Genomic DNA, 14083 nt, shown 5'->3' with positions numbered 1-14083 from the left:
AGTTTTATCATATGGAGCAAGGGTTATGAATGGGGGAGAGGGAAATTGAGAATGGCCAGGGAAAATATTGCGCCGTAGTTATTTTTGTGATGCTGCAAGATAATAGTAGTAATTGTACGTTACTGCACTTTATTTGTTCGTAAAACTGGCCCGGTATTTTACGGGTAGCAGCTATTTTGAAAGGGTGGCTGTAATCTCCTCACTTTTTACGTAAGGCAGAGGTCGATAGGTTTTCCTCCGTGCTCGGTTGTCTGTCTGTCTCTCTCATCATGTAGCGACATGTCAGCGGTGCAGGCTTTCAGCGCGCTTACTCCAGCCCTGATCAGTCATGTAATTAGATCAGGCTGCCATGGTAACAGACGGGATTCACCGTATTCACCGGCCAGCCAGGTGCGTGTGTGGCTGGCAGGCGACTCAGCGGGCTACCGCCAGCCCTGCGTGTGCCGCGTTGGTGGCGTACGGCCGGCGCGGCCACCGCCTCGAGCTTTCCGACAATTGAAAGATGCCCGTGGTGGGTTCCTAATGGCCGAACTTCTCGGGAAGGGTGGTCTTTACCCACTGGAGTGTCAGGCAGATGGGACCGTACGTGGCACGCTTAGCAGGTCAGCCAAATCGTCAGTTCCACTAGCGTGTATTATTAGCAAATTAATGAAGGTGTGGTACTTTGTAAAAATGCTTTTGGCTTATACAAGCTTGCATGAAAGTTTCTTCAGAGTTTTCCCTTTTTTCTTTTTTTTTTTTTTTTTCCTTCTCCCCCCCCCCCCCACTGTCTCTGTCTGTTTAACTGTTTGGTGGCTGTAGTAGTCAGTGTTTGTTAACAGTTCCCATCCCAGCATTCTCATCATAGGCCACAGGCTTGTTATTCTCCACTCTTGTGCTGTACTTTACACCCTCTGGCTGGTAAGATGAAAATTGGTGATACTTGATGTCAGTATTATCACTCTGGGTTTGTTAAAGCCTCCTTGTAGTTCTTAGCAATGTCTAGGCTCTTTTGTGTGTTAGGTGAAAGCTGACTGCAGTTTCTCATGATAAAATACGAAGTATGTACTATGAAAAACAGTTTTTGCCTCAGCAAACACTTTATTTCTAGTATGGGTGTATTTTTTGCATTTGTGCTCATCAAGATGTTATAGCCATGGAGCAGGAGACTTTCTGACACAGCTTATAATACCATCAAAGGATATGCAATATAATTAGCTTTGAACTGCATGTTGCTTTTAAAAACATGTTTCACCAAGCAATGTATATTTGTCTTCATTCTCATTGTTTGAACGTTACTCTTTTAAGCCACTCTTCCATAAATGTAGGTATAATTTTTTAAAAGCACCAAATTTGGCACTGTGTTCTAATGTCATAAATCTGGAGCAACTCCAGGGGATGGGATTGTGAGCCACTTACATGGGTGTATATCTCAAACAACTCCATTTATTGGACTTAATCCAGGCGTGTAGTAGAGTAACCAAGCTCAGAAAGTGATCTGCTGCATATCACTGTTATTTTCTCTATATTGCTTTTCATGGCAAAAAGCACTGTGGGCTTAAATAGGATTTTTGCCTGATTAAGGAGTTGCATTAAGTGTCTATAGAAGTGGGTAACACCCATACTCCAGTCACTAATCTTGGGTGCACTTACACTAATATTGAACTTCACCCGGAGGATTTTGTGTCTCAGTGATGAGAAATCATCAGCACCCACAGCTCCTGAGCATTTGTAGTACCAGACTGGAACATAAAGCAATCCAGAAATATCTCAGTAAAATAGATATTTTAATCACTCTGATGGTAGAGCACTGGAGCTGGAGGAGGAGGCAATGAGAAATGCCTGTTGGTGGTTCAGCTCAGTGACAGGCAGTGGTGGTCTTGGGTTTGGTGTGATGAGTTTGTAGGTCTCAGCCTGCCTGCCGAGCAGGAGTGTTTCTTCTAGGAGGGGTGAGGGGACAGACAGGGTATTTGCAGGCAATTTCCTGCACTGCAGTGCAACTTCTCAGTGTCTCAACTAACTTGCCCTTCTGGCTAGGAGAGAATATCCTCTTCTCGGTGCAACCGCCTCTGTTTTGGGCCTCCATTCTGAGGAGGTGGCTGGAAATAGAAGAGCTTATTAGGAGGACTGGCTGGAGAGAGTGGAATAGTCACGAGCAGGACAACTTCTGCAGTGTGAGCCTTTGTGTGCTGCATGCTGCTTGTACATATTTTATTTTCAGACAAATGATTTAGAGTGTTAGAAAGTAATTATTTTCAAAAAGGCCATATATACATAGTTTAAAACACTTTTCTGAAAAATAAACAGCGCAACTTTGCTTTTCTAGCCTGATTGAATCTATTTAGAAAGGTTGAAAAAACGAGTTTTGTTTTAAAAGACATTTACAAGAGACCTGGAATTTCACTTAACAAAAATTTTTTATGTAATAGATCCAGTGGCCTAGTTTCCCATTAATTAAGAAAATAGACACTTGAATTCAGTCATCTGAAAAAAAACCTAAGGATTTAAACATTAGAATTTTAAAATAATTGTCTTAGTAATGTGGCTAGTAAAACAAAATCAAGGCCTAATTTTCCCCTTGCATCACATCTTAGCAGATGGCATTCAGGATTATAATTTTCATTGTTCATACGCACACTGCTTTTGTTGTAGTGTACTAATTGAGGGGGAAATGCAATAAAAAAGTGTGGCAGGCTGTAAAGGAAATGCTTGTCAGGATTGCATAGATGGTCTGAAGCACTGGCTGGCTGCAAACCTACTCCAGCGTGTGAGGCAGCTGATGCTGGTGATGCTTGAGAGAAGTCAGTGTGTGTGACAGCCTCAGCTATAACCACACAGGTTGTGAGTGATTTGACTGTTCTGGAGAGCTGTACGGGTACGGTGTGTGCAATTCAGAGAGTATTCAGAGATATAGATTTAGTTGTAGGTCTCTTCTGAGACTGCTGTAACCAATGCTGCGTTAACAGATAAAGATATAATTAGAACAAGAAACAGAAGTATGGCAGGCTTGGCACAGGTAAATATTTCATTGTAAAGAACTGACTTGGTATATTCCAGTGACTTCAATAGCCTAGGCTTTGCAAAGTGAAAATCCTGACCTAATCCTTTCATTTTACTTTTAAGCAAGATTCCAAGTGCGATAAATAAATATGTATTTGGTCGAAGGCGCTGTATTTTGAAGTCTTATTCAGTAGTTCACATTCTTTATATGAGAAAGTTGAAGATTTTTACATGGTTTTGGCTGAGGTGATGCATGACTAACATTTTAAAACGTAAGAAATTTTGTAAATTCCTGTTTTTTGCAAAAATATGAAAACTAGATCCATGACTGTAACTCCTTTTTGATCTCTGTGCATGTGTTGAGAATGTAATGCTTCATGGCTGTTTTTTTTCTCTCAAAGCTGTAGTCTGAAGTGGTTGTACAACACACGCAAATCTGTATGTGTGTATTGGTCCCAGACTACAAAGTTACTTTAGTACATGTCCCAGTGAGGGTTTTGCTGAATGAGAATTGATTAAAGAACCTATCTAGAGTTAAGTATGCATGTAAATCCTTTCCTAAATAGGAACAAGTAAGTATGCTCATAAACTGAAACAACAGAAATGATTCTCAGTGAGGGAGAAATGGTCTCACTAAATCCTTTTATTGTACCAAGAGTGATAAAAATATCTGGTGAGATTCCAAGTGAAAAACCCAAACGTATTTTGTTTAATAGGTGACGTCAGCAGAAGTTCAGTGCTGGCTCTTCATGATTTTGCTGAGCAAAATCTCAGAAATGATAAAAAAATCCACATTGGTAAAGCGTTTCTGTGTTTATATTATTTGGGAATTTACAGTAATAGGCATCAACTGTAGTGTGCCACCTTTAATGACAAGATAGTGTACAAGGTAAAGTCACATTCCGATAGGTGATTATTTTCCACCTAGTAGTAGTAGTTGCAGCACTATGTTTTCAGGATGCTACCGCTTCTCAAATAAAATATGTTCTGTTGGCAGTGAAGACAGTCATCTCCACTCGCTTATGATTCTTCACCTCATTAAGATCACATTTAGGAAAAGAGCACTCTGAATAAATGGGCTCTGCTCTACTGTATGAGCTCTGTCTGCAGGATTAAATCTATAGTTTATTTGTGCTTGAGTAATAGTAAAAGCAGCCTCTCTGTCTTCATTGGGATATCTTAGTCTGTTGTAAATGATTGTAAATGTTAACTCTTAACTGTGTTTTTGTTTCTCTTTTTTTTTTTTGGTTTCCATCTTCTCCACTCCTGGATCAACAGTCACATTGCAGGCCAAGCCAGATGGGCAAGCAATACAAGCTGTGAATTTATTCTTGACCCCGTAGGACAGTGACCACCGTCATTTTTGTCTTCACCGTACAGTTATGCACTGCCAGTAAGGTGAGAATGCAATGCTTTTTATTTCCTTCAGCAAGTGTACACTGTCTGCTTTGGGCTTTAGGCAAAGTGGACACCTTCCTGGTGTCTGTGTGATTACCTACCTGTGATAGGTTTGTACTTCCCTTGCCTGGCAGTAGAGGTCCTTGAGAAACTCTGCTCAGAAAAATTCCTTTAACTCTGGTGACTCAGTTCTGTGACTTACAGAGCAAGTGCATTCTAGATGAGTGGTTTTATACTCACCTGAGGTCAGAGTATATTCAGTTACTGGAAGATGTTAGTATCAATGGAAAAGTTGGCAGACTTTGATTCTTGTTATAAAATGCCCTGTGTAAAACTGTATAAATCCTTCCTTCACTTTATGAACATTTTCAGAATTCTTGTTGCTTGTTGCCTACTTGGCTTTTACACTGTCTTGAGTTTCTTCTGTGCATTAAACTTTGTCCAGCATTAGAATAGCTCCCAGGATAATTCGTCACTACTGATGTATCTGTGTGTCTTTTGGTCTATTTTGAGGAATGCTTCAGTTCTTCTGATCTTCCTCCCTGAAATACTGTGGCCAGACAAGATGTAAAAGTGCACATGTATCAGTCTGCTGTGTTCCTTTCCTCTGTCTCTCCTTCCCATATGGTTCTGGAAAATAACTTGAAAAGACCAAGTCCCAAGACTCAACAATCGTACTGCCAATAAAAAGAACATAAATTTTTATTTTATTTCTTTAATCTGATTGTCATTAAGCCAGCCTGGGTTTTTTTTAACGTATTCTATGATTTTTAAGTGCTTGGGATTGGCAATGCTGCTAATGCTCTAAGAAAAAAAAAGATAAAGGGTCATAATAAAATTGTCCATGTCTTTAAATGAAAGAAAATGAAATATAGTGATTGCTTGCAGAAAATCAAAGCGTTTCTTTTTAAAATTTACTATCTGAAAGCTTAATTACAGTAATGTTCTTATTTATGCGGGGCTGATCAGAAAGTCTCCATTGCAGAATAACTTTTTAATGTATGCAGCATGTCATAGAAAAGTATGCAGTGCATCATTTACATTTATTGTGGTTGTGGGGAGGGGTGCTGTGTTTTAGAGGGAAGTTGCCTAGGCAAGTAGCTACATGCAAGGACATGCCTGTTACAATTTCCAAATGAGCTTGAATGGTGGGGGTGGGTGGTATCTGCTGTAACTTCAGAGCAGTAAGAGTTCCTTGAGAGTGAAAAACCACACCAAGTGCCCATGCCCTGACACACTTTGTCTTTCTGTTTTGGAAGAAAACTGAATTGGTAGCAGCTATTGACTTGGGACATCAAATAGAAGGAAGTTTTTTTGCTATGATGTTATCATTCCCATAAAGCATTAATTTTTTTTTCAGGATTAGCTTGGGTTGTATAAAAATGTGTTTATTTGAAGAAGTGATTACTGCTGGAAAAGCTTCTATCTCTTAATTAGAAGAAGTAGTTGTTTAGAGGGCATTAGTCAAGTCCTGTGAATAATCAGATTGTGTTACCCACAATGTATTGCTAAGTCACCTTGGATATTTTCGCATCTGGTATTTTCTGCAATTACATGCAAGAGAATATATTCAGTGTTAAGCAAACATTTGGGATAAAAAATGTAACCTAGTTAAGTCTGGTGCAGAGGCACGACGGAAATATAGTACTAAAATATTGTTTTTCCTATACCAGCTCAGCTTGAAGTATAGTATTGTGGTTGTGGACCTTAGATTAGGTTAGATTTGGCTTAATTTCTTGTTGCTGAGTCACTGAGTTGGGGGTACCTCTGTTGACCTCATTAGTTCTCATTTTCTCTGTGGAATGATCAAAATCAGGCCCACTGTATAACTAAGTGAGATAGAAGTTATTGGGATAGACACTGCCTGCTTACAAAGTTCTCTCTGTTACAGGAGGAAAGAGGCAGGAGCTCAGAGTAGTAAAATGTGGAAGAAACATGACCTGGCACTGTGTGGGGAGCAGCCACAGATAAAGCATTTCATAGTCACACGCATCATCTTTCTGGCTTTTGCATTTGTTCTGGGGTGAGGGTGGCAACTACCCTGCTCCGTTTTAGGCAGGCCTGGGTTACTACCCTGGAGACTGTCAGAGGGATGGGACATGGGACACGTTTGAAGGCATCCGAAATGGATCTCGGAAACCGTACTTGAGGCCCAACGTCCCTACGTGTGCATTCGTGGCTTCACTCGCTTGAGGAATTGTGTGACTTCAGTGGGTAACATCTTTGTTGTGTCAGCTCTCCGGGTGTGCTTACCCTTCTAATTCAAGCAGCATTTTCTGCAGAGCCAGCTAAGCATCTTGCCTGGATAAGGACATGAGTATTAGTAAAAATAAAATGAAAATAAATAAATAGATACAGTTTTCTTTCTTTTTAATTTTTAGTTAATTTTAGCCTGCTCTCCGAAACATAGAGTTATTGTTATTTGTTCAGAGCGTGCACTGCCTCCTTCCACGTAGGCAAATGACTCAATGCTTTCTTTTATACAGTTGTCTTGAGAGGATTTTGCATTAGATACTGGACATTTTAACATTAAAATAGTTCTTTTTAATCTTTTCTGCTGTCGAGTCACTTGATATTTATTAATCTTAGTACAGGGATGAATCTACAGCTGCAGCCCATTTGTAAGAAATTTTTTTTTGGCTGAATTTTCAGTAAGTATGTCTGTATACTACCCCATATATCTTATTTTTTACATAAGATGTAATTTCTGCTTTATGCAGACTTCTGGCTACTTCTCTCTGTAAACAGGCATCAGTCTTCCCTTTTAAAATACTTAATAGTGAACGTAAAAAGAACTAATCTCTCTCTATATTACTATGTGCAGTGATAGTTTTTTGGTTGTCATATCAGTGTCCTTTTATCATAGCTGGTTTTATTTCTTCCCTCATGCTGTTTATGAAGGTCTACAATAGCTGTAGGGCCAAAAGGAGGTAGGCAATGGAGATTTCTCATGTGTTAATAGCACAAGTGAAATGAAGCTGTGAACTAGGTATAATTGGATAGTAATTAGGAATAATTTTGATTTTAAAAATTGTTTATGTGTGAGCAACTAAAAGATAAATTAAATGAAGCGATGTGAGTGCTGACAGATGTCTTAAAAATGAGGCTTTGTGGTCCCCTCACCTCAGCCATAACCTTTCATGTTTTTGCTCTCTTGCTCCTACAGCAGATAGTGAAGGCCTGCTGCCTGACTGATAGAAAGTTTCATAACATAGTCTGAAGTGTAAATGGCATTGGGTGTAGTGGTATGCCTACATAAAAACACAAGGCTAACATTCGTAATGTGATAAAAGGCACTATCCAAGGTTTGATTCACCTTCCAACTTGGTGTTTTTAAAAGGTGTATCTGCAAATGGAATGAGACTTGCTGTCCCACACACTGCAACTTGCTAGCATTCCTTTAAAAGTGTGGGCTTTTGGATGTTAGTGTGAGTATGAGTAGATGGAGAGCTTCCATGTGCAGGGGGCTGAGAAGTGGTGAGGTGTCTGAATGTGATGTGCAGTTGTGTGCAAGCCTGAGCATCTGTGTGTGCCCTCCTGCTGCCCCCTCCCTTGGCTGTGTGTGTTGGGCAGGGATGTGCTGGTGGAGTTTGTCTTGCCTTGAAACCAGGGCTGTGTTTTTGAAAGAAAGTTAGGCCTCATTATCAGGGGTATAATTTTGGTCTGAAATTAGCCCAGGTGGCAGCATCTGGATTTAAATGTATTGGCTGAGGGGTTTCTTAGAGGTTGAGACACGGTGCTAGAGGCAAACCCCCAAATTTGATAATTGTCTCTTTATTTTCTCATCAGTTACTTATTTTGGAATTAGCTGTAACCTTGACTTTAAGATTTATTGAGTCACTCCTTGCTCTATAAAAAGTACAAATGTCAAAGTGTTTCTCACTTGTGTTGGAGCGTGATTGTGACTGTTGCCACATTTTTGTTTGTCAGGTACCCACGTATGAAGGCCTTTGTAGTTTTGTACAGCTAACATTTCTGTGAGGCCAGCTACTTGAAAGAAAGTCAGGCTTTAATGGAGAAGGATAATTACAAAAAGCAGGCTTAATCCTCCTTTACTGTGCTCAGAAATTTTGTGCTACTGAATATTTTCTCATTGGTGTGGTTCCTTTTCAGCTGACTAGAAAGTGATATTTTCAAATGTGTATCATAATAAATGCATTTGTCCTCTTCCGTAGCCCCTGAACACGTTTGCTGCTTGGTACTGTGCTGTATTCATAGCTTTCCCAAAGTAGTCTGACAGCAAGTAGATCCAGAATGGTTTGAAAATCCAATAAATTCAAGGGGGAAAAAAAATCCTAGTAGGTTATTACAGTAGAAGTTATAACTTTATTCTCCATGTACCACTAGCAGTTAAAAACCAATCACACTAATCATATGTACTGAAGTTTTATTTACAGATTAGGAGGCTCTACTTTGACATATGACTAGCAGGGAAGCCCCTCCCTTTAACAGTTGTATGTCATCTGCTTCAGAGAACTAATTACTTGGCAATTCCCATTTGATAATTCCCTCTTTATTTTCTGATGAGTTACTTAACAGTGATGAGCTTGTTGAGCAGAATACCGTGCTTAATCTGTGCTTCAGAAACTACAGTGTGGGCCTGGGGATATCATTGTTCCTGAAACGCTGTTTAGCCTTGCCATAGGAGCATTGAAACCACACTAAGATACATGAACGGCTCACATTTAACGATAAGCTGACTGTGAGTGATGCACAGCATTTGCCAAAAAATAAAGGAAGGGTTTAGATTACTGTTGCACTGCAAGCAGAATATTAAATATGTAATTTCTCAAAAAAACCCCGAACACCAAACCTAATGTAATTTAGACACTCAGAAGCAGAAGCTTATGTCAGAGGTATACGTTCTATGTATCATTGCTCTTCTCCACTGAAAGAATCGATTTAATGGATTTAAAAAAACCAAAACAACACTGTTTGTTGTAATCCCTATTTGACAGTTTAGCTGATTCCTGGTGGTTATTGTGTTCTTTTAATATCAGATCCTTCAGTAAGTCTTTATTCTGTTTTCTCTGCTGTTACCTGTCTTCTTCATTCTTCTCCACTCCCTTTTCACATTCTTTTACTCTAGTGGCCACAGCAACCCTTGTTCCTGGCTGGGGAATGCATTATAAGTCTCACTGCTAATTACAGCATCACAGAGTTTCTAGAGGGTACCTAAGTTCAGCAGTGCTTAGCTACAGCACCAGGCGAGGGGATTTATGGGGTGAAGTGACATCAGCCTGCTCATGACAGTCATGGTAAGGTCAAAGTGAGTCTCTCTTGCAGATCTTGCAGGAGTTAGATGGGTCCTGTTTAGTCCCAGTGTCTCTGAAATTCAACCATGTTGTTGAATTTGAATAACATTTTTTTTACTGGTTTCACTGGAGAAAGTTTTGTGAATCATCTACAGTCACTTCGACTTGATGGTGGCATTATTCCACTGATACTGATACCTGAAGATTTCCATTGTAGGTGAGCCAGTGCTATAAGCTGAGAATTGGGCTATTTTTTCCTTTACTGGAATAAAAACACAGTATTTTGTGTATTAGCTCACATAATATTGCATCATCAGGCTTGGTGATTTATTAGATATTCACAATGATATCTCTTGCCCAGTACTGGAAGCTGTGTAACAGGATTGTTTTATCAATGAGAAAAAACTCATTTGTACATAGTTACATGTGTTTTTGTAAAATTAATCAGAGGAACAGTAGTTTTATGAAACATATAATTCAGAACAGATTAATCTACTTTAATTGTGTTCGTGAAGTACACCAGCTATAAAATCTTTTGAAAGGAATATTAATCAAGTTGTTCAAAGATGGCTTGAAGTACAGAATTAAAATATGAACACAATTACAGCAAATATACAGACACATAGAAAGTAGCTTGGGAGATTATTTAAAAAAATATTAATACAAAAATAAGCCCCTTTTTTATTTTTTTAAAGAATATGTCATGTTTTAGAAGCAAAGATACAAGAAGAAAAACAAATACAATTTGAGATTTTATAAAATGCAGTGAATAAGTATTTTAAATAGCATAATAACACAAGGAGTCAAAACCTAACAGAAGGTCATTGAACCATTTTTCAATTTTTTAAAACCTATTTTTCATTCTCTTTAATTTTTTAATGACTCAAGATGTGTCAGGTAGTGCTATATAGGCAATGCTGAAAATAGAAACCCTCTGTAAGAACCAGAAAAGAAATAAGAACTTTCTTAGGATGCCCCACCTGTGATATGAAAGGTTTGCTTACACTGACAGGACTTATCCCATGGCAAATCCTCCTACAAACCATTACAGCTTTTGTGGATGGACCTGCATCCTGAGCCATGGTATCATATTTATTTTCCAGAGGCAGCCAAAGAGTTATTAGATGTTGATTTAGACAGATCTTCATCTGCCTGCTTCAGAGGTGTCTGAGAGTGAACTTTGAAGTGTTGGGCCCCAGACACATGGATTCATGCCAGTACTATTTCTATCAATAGTTATGCAAGTAAAACCTTAACATATGAATATTGTGACCATGATCTTTACACAAGATTTTAATTACATGCTAATGTGTTAAAATTTGGACTCAGGTTGAAAACAAAGAAAACCCAATTCACTAACATGAAGTGGAGATTTCTCTGTTAACCACTGCTGTTCTCTCCGTGGCACCCAAATAAAATGGTACCTTCCCTCTACTTTATTACGGGGAGAACCTGATACATCCTAGATATGTGTTTCTTTCCTCTGGATTCTCTTTGTTTTTTCCCCAGCAGCTACCCTGTTAACATTGTTCTTCTGTAAGTAACATCTGCTGATGGACTATCCAAGGATGACCTGGTTGGTCTGGTCAAACGATTTGTGTTTGCATCTCCTTGTTGGCAGAACTGAGAAGCTGCTGCACCTCTCTGCTTAGGACTTGTCTGCCTCCTCTTAGAATCAGGGTTGAGTTTCATGTTTCCTTCTTGCCACTTTTGCTAAGTTTTCTTGGATCTCTGCTGTGATCTGGCCTGATATTTTTGTTGTTAATGACAGTCTTGGAAATCACTTTTGATTTCCTTTGTGAACTTGACAGTTAATTAATTAAATTGGGGGGAGCTAAGTGACACGTGAGTACGTGTAACACATCTGTGTCCTATTTTACAGGGAAAGAGGATGATGGTGCAGTCCAATAATCTATAGTTTAAAATTATACTAGATGGTGTTTGGATAGCTCACAAATGCATTAGATAGTGTCATAAAACAGATGTGATACTGCAATAGTGGAAGAACTGAAGGAGAAGTCTGCATTTTGTTCCATATTTGCACAAGATGATAGAGTAACTCATTCTTGGTGCATGGTTCTTCAGGTGTGAGAGTGACATAACCAGCACGGATGCGTCCTGCCATTTGTTTGTCACCACTGGTTTATTTTGATTGCAGAGGGAATACGATGTGTAGTGACTGAGCACATTAAAGTAATTCCTGAGTGAAAATATGACATTTGTTACATGAGGCTGCTATCCATATGTTATCTGTGTTAGTGTACAGTGAGGAAGAGCCCTAAGGAAAATTGAGGTGGGTAGAAGGTAAGCATCTGAAATACATTAAACATCAGCAATCAAGTACAACCCTGTTACCTAAGGAGTCATACTTGGTGAATGTCATGTTGGCTGTATGGAATGGGAGAAATGCAAACTAAGACACACTTCTGCTATGTGTGCAGCTCTGCTATGAAGCACATTCATCTGAGCTGTCAGCTGGCTGGCTGCAGTGTTTGGTGCTGTTTATACAGCTCAGCCAGGGTATCTTTATGAAACCAGTAGTGCTGTGCAACCTAGGCTGCAGCAACCAGTGGTTTTATGCTGCTCCTCTTATTTAACATGAAGGGTGTGTGCTGTGCGTCGCACCGGGGTGCTCAGCTAAAGGCTGTGGTGAAATAAGGGGTCAGGGTACCACCTCTGTTATTTGGGTGGTTTCAGTGGAGCCACATGGGTGTAAATGTGGTGTGATAGAGTCTGGGGCCTTTGGGGTATGTCTGAGCCTCTGGGCTCAGAGCTGTCGCAGACAGGTCAGCACCACTGATTGTTTGGTGGGACTAGAGCAGTCACTCAGCTTTTCCTTCAAGTGGAAAGGGACTGAAAGTTGTTCCTCAGTCAAATGTCATCAGTCTTCTTTCATTCCTGTGCTTCAGGTGGATGTGTTGGTGAATAAACCTAATCTTTATTTATATAGCGCCAAGAGTGTTTTGTCTTTTTATCCTTCTGTCCTGTTTTAACCATTTCCAGACTTTTCTCTTGTTGCTGGCCAATTCGTTTTTCTCCTCAGTGCCTTCTCTACCAAGATTCTCCTGTGCTCAGCAGTTCTTGCTGCTGCATATCTGACCTACTTGTACACGACTCCCTCACTGTGTTTGCTACCAGCACAATCCTTAGATTTTATGTAGACTCTTTCTTCCGTTGAATTGTGTGTGTGTTTCTACGTGTCTAAAATGCCCTTCTGCTTAGACTGTTTCAATACCTCAGTAGTTTCCTGCAGAAATGCAAATTTGAATGTTGTTTCATCTACCTCTCTTCCTTCCTAGTTAGTCATAGCTGGATTCTGAGCTTTGCAACCCCAATGATCTGCCTGGACAAGTCTTTCATTCCATGCAGCCTTCCGCTTCTCCTCCTGGGAAAAGACCATTATTTCTTCTCTGAAGCTTCTCTGTGGGTGCCTGTTTCTCTGGCTGAACATTGGATTTTCAGTCCGTGTGCCCCTGCCAATCATCCTTGGCTTCCAGCTGCAGTGTCTCTTCAGCAGACATCTTGCTTTTTAGGCTTGTCAGCTGATCTCTAAGAAATCAGTAGCATACATTTGTTTGTAAAATCTTACATGCTGGCATTGTTAAAAAAACCAAAAACAATGAAAAACCACAAAATCAAAACTCATCCAGTTATTTTCTCTCTACCTGAGCATAAGCCAGGAGCCACACTCTGGGTCATTTGCTCATAAATAATGGAGAACCTATTACTTTATTATCATATCATGTGATCTTCTAATCAAAGGGTTCTTTTACTGTATTAATTGCGATAATTCAAATTGTTAATGTAAATTTAAAAAATGTAATACCATTTTCACATGTCATACTGATGGGTCAAAAGTAGCAGCTTGAGCATTTTTCTTTGGGCTTCTTTATCATCACTTCTTCACGTAACGTGACTCCGCTTCAGTGATAAAGTTCTATAGTAATAGGTTGTGAAATGTAAGTTAAATCAAAGAAGAATTTTTGAAAAGCACTTCATTCAGAAAAAGAAAATAAAAGTGACATAGTATGCATTTTGAGTGAGGTTCTTCAGAGAGGGAAAAATTCCTGGACTGCAATGGAGAAGTACAAGAATGAAGCACCCGCTGAATGAGTGAAGTTCACTTAAGGTGTGAAGTAGAAATATGTAAGAGGGGTTTTAAATTTTTTTTGGTGTGTATCAGCACGCTTTTGCCATGAACTGACTATTGGAATGATACTGTGGTTATAGTAGATTTAAAAAAACCCAGACAATTTAATAATTATTTTGGTTGATAACTCTGGAGTTGGTGTGTTTTCTCAAAAAGGAGGCTTTTGACTAAACAGAAAACCATCAAAAATTACTTCTATCTGGAAATTGATAACCCTTCTTGTTATAAGTAACAAGAAAAAGATACAGACTAAGGGATATTAGAGGAAAATACACATTTTCAAAATTGATTTACTCAGTGA

The 14083-nt window shown here is 39.3% G+C and overlaps 1 protein-coding gene across 22 annotated transcripts in view; it reads left to right on the top strand.

Annotated features, from left to right (window-relative positions):
- The window catches only part of ATXN1 (ataxin 1), a 369363-nt gene that overhangs the window by 150455 nt on the left and 204825 nt on the right, over positions 1 to 14083 (top strand). For 16 of the 22 annotated variants that reach the window (XM_088169133.1, XM_088169201.1, XM_088169118.1 and 13 more), the window contains one exon: positions 4258 to 4377. The gene's annotated coding sequence lies outside the window, so the exon portion shown is untranslated. The other 6 variants (XM_088169215.1, XM_088169154.1, XM_088169210.1 and 3 more) reach the window with 3 other exon arrangements.

The sequence above is a fragment of the Sturnus vulgaris genome, chromosome 1 (genome assembly GCF_052056855.1).
Source record: "Sturnus vulgaris isolate bStuVul1 chromosome 1, bStuVul1.hap1, whole genome shotgun sequence".
Taxonomy (NCBI): domain Eukaryota; kingdom Metazoa; phylum Chordata; class Aves; order Passeriformes; family Sturnidae; genus Sturnus; species Sturnus vulgaris.
The sequence above is the reverse complement of the archived record's forward strand: the minus strand, read 5'-3'. Positions and strand labels throughout refer to the sequence as shown.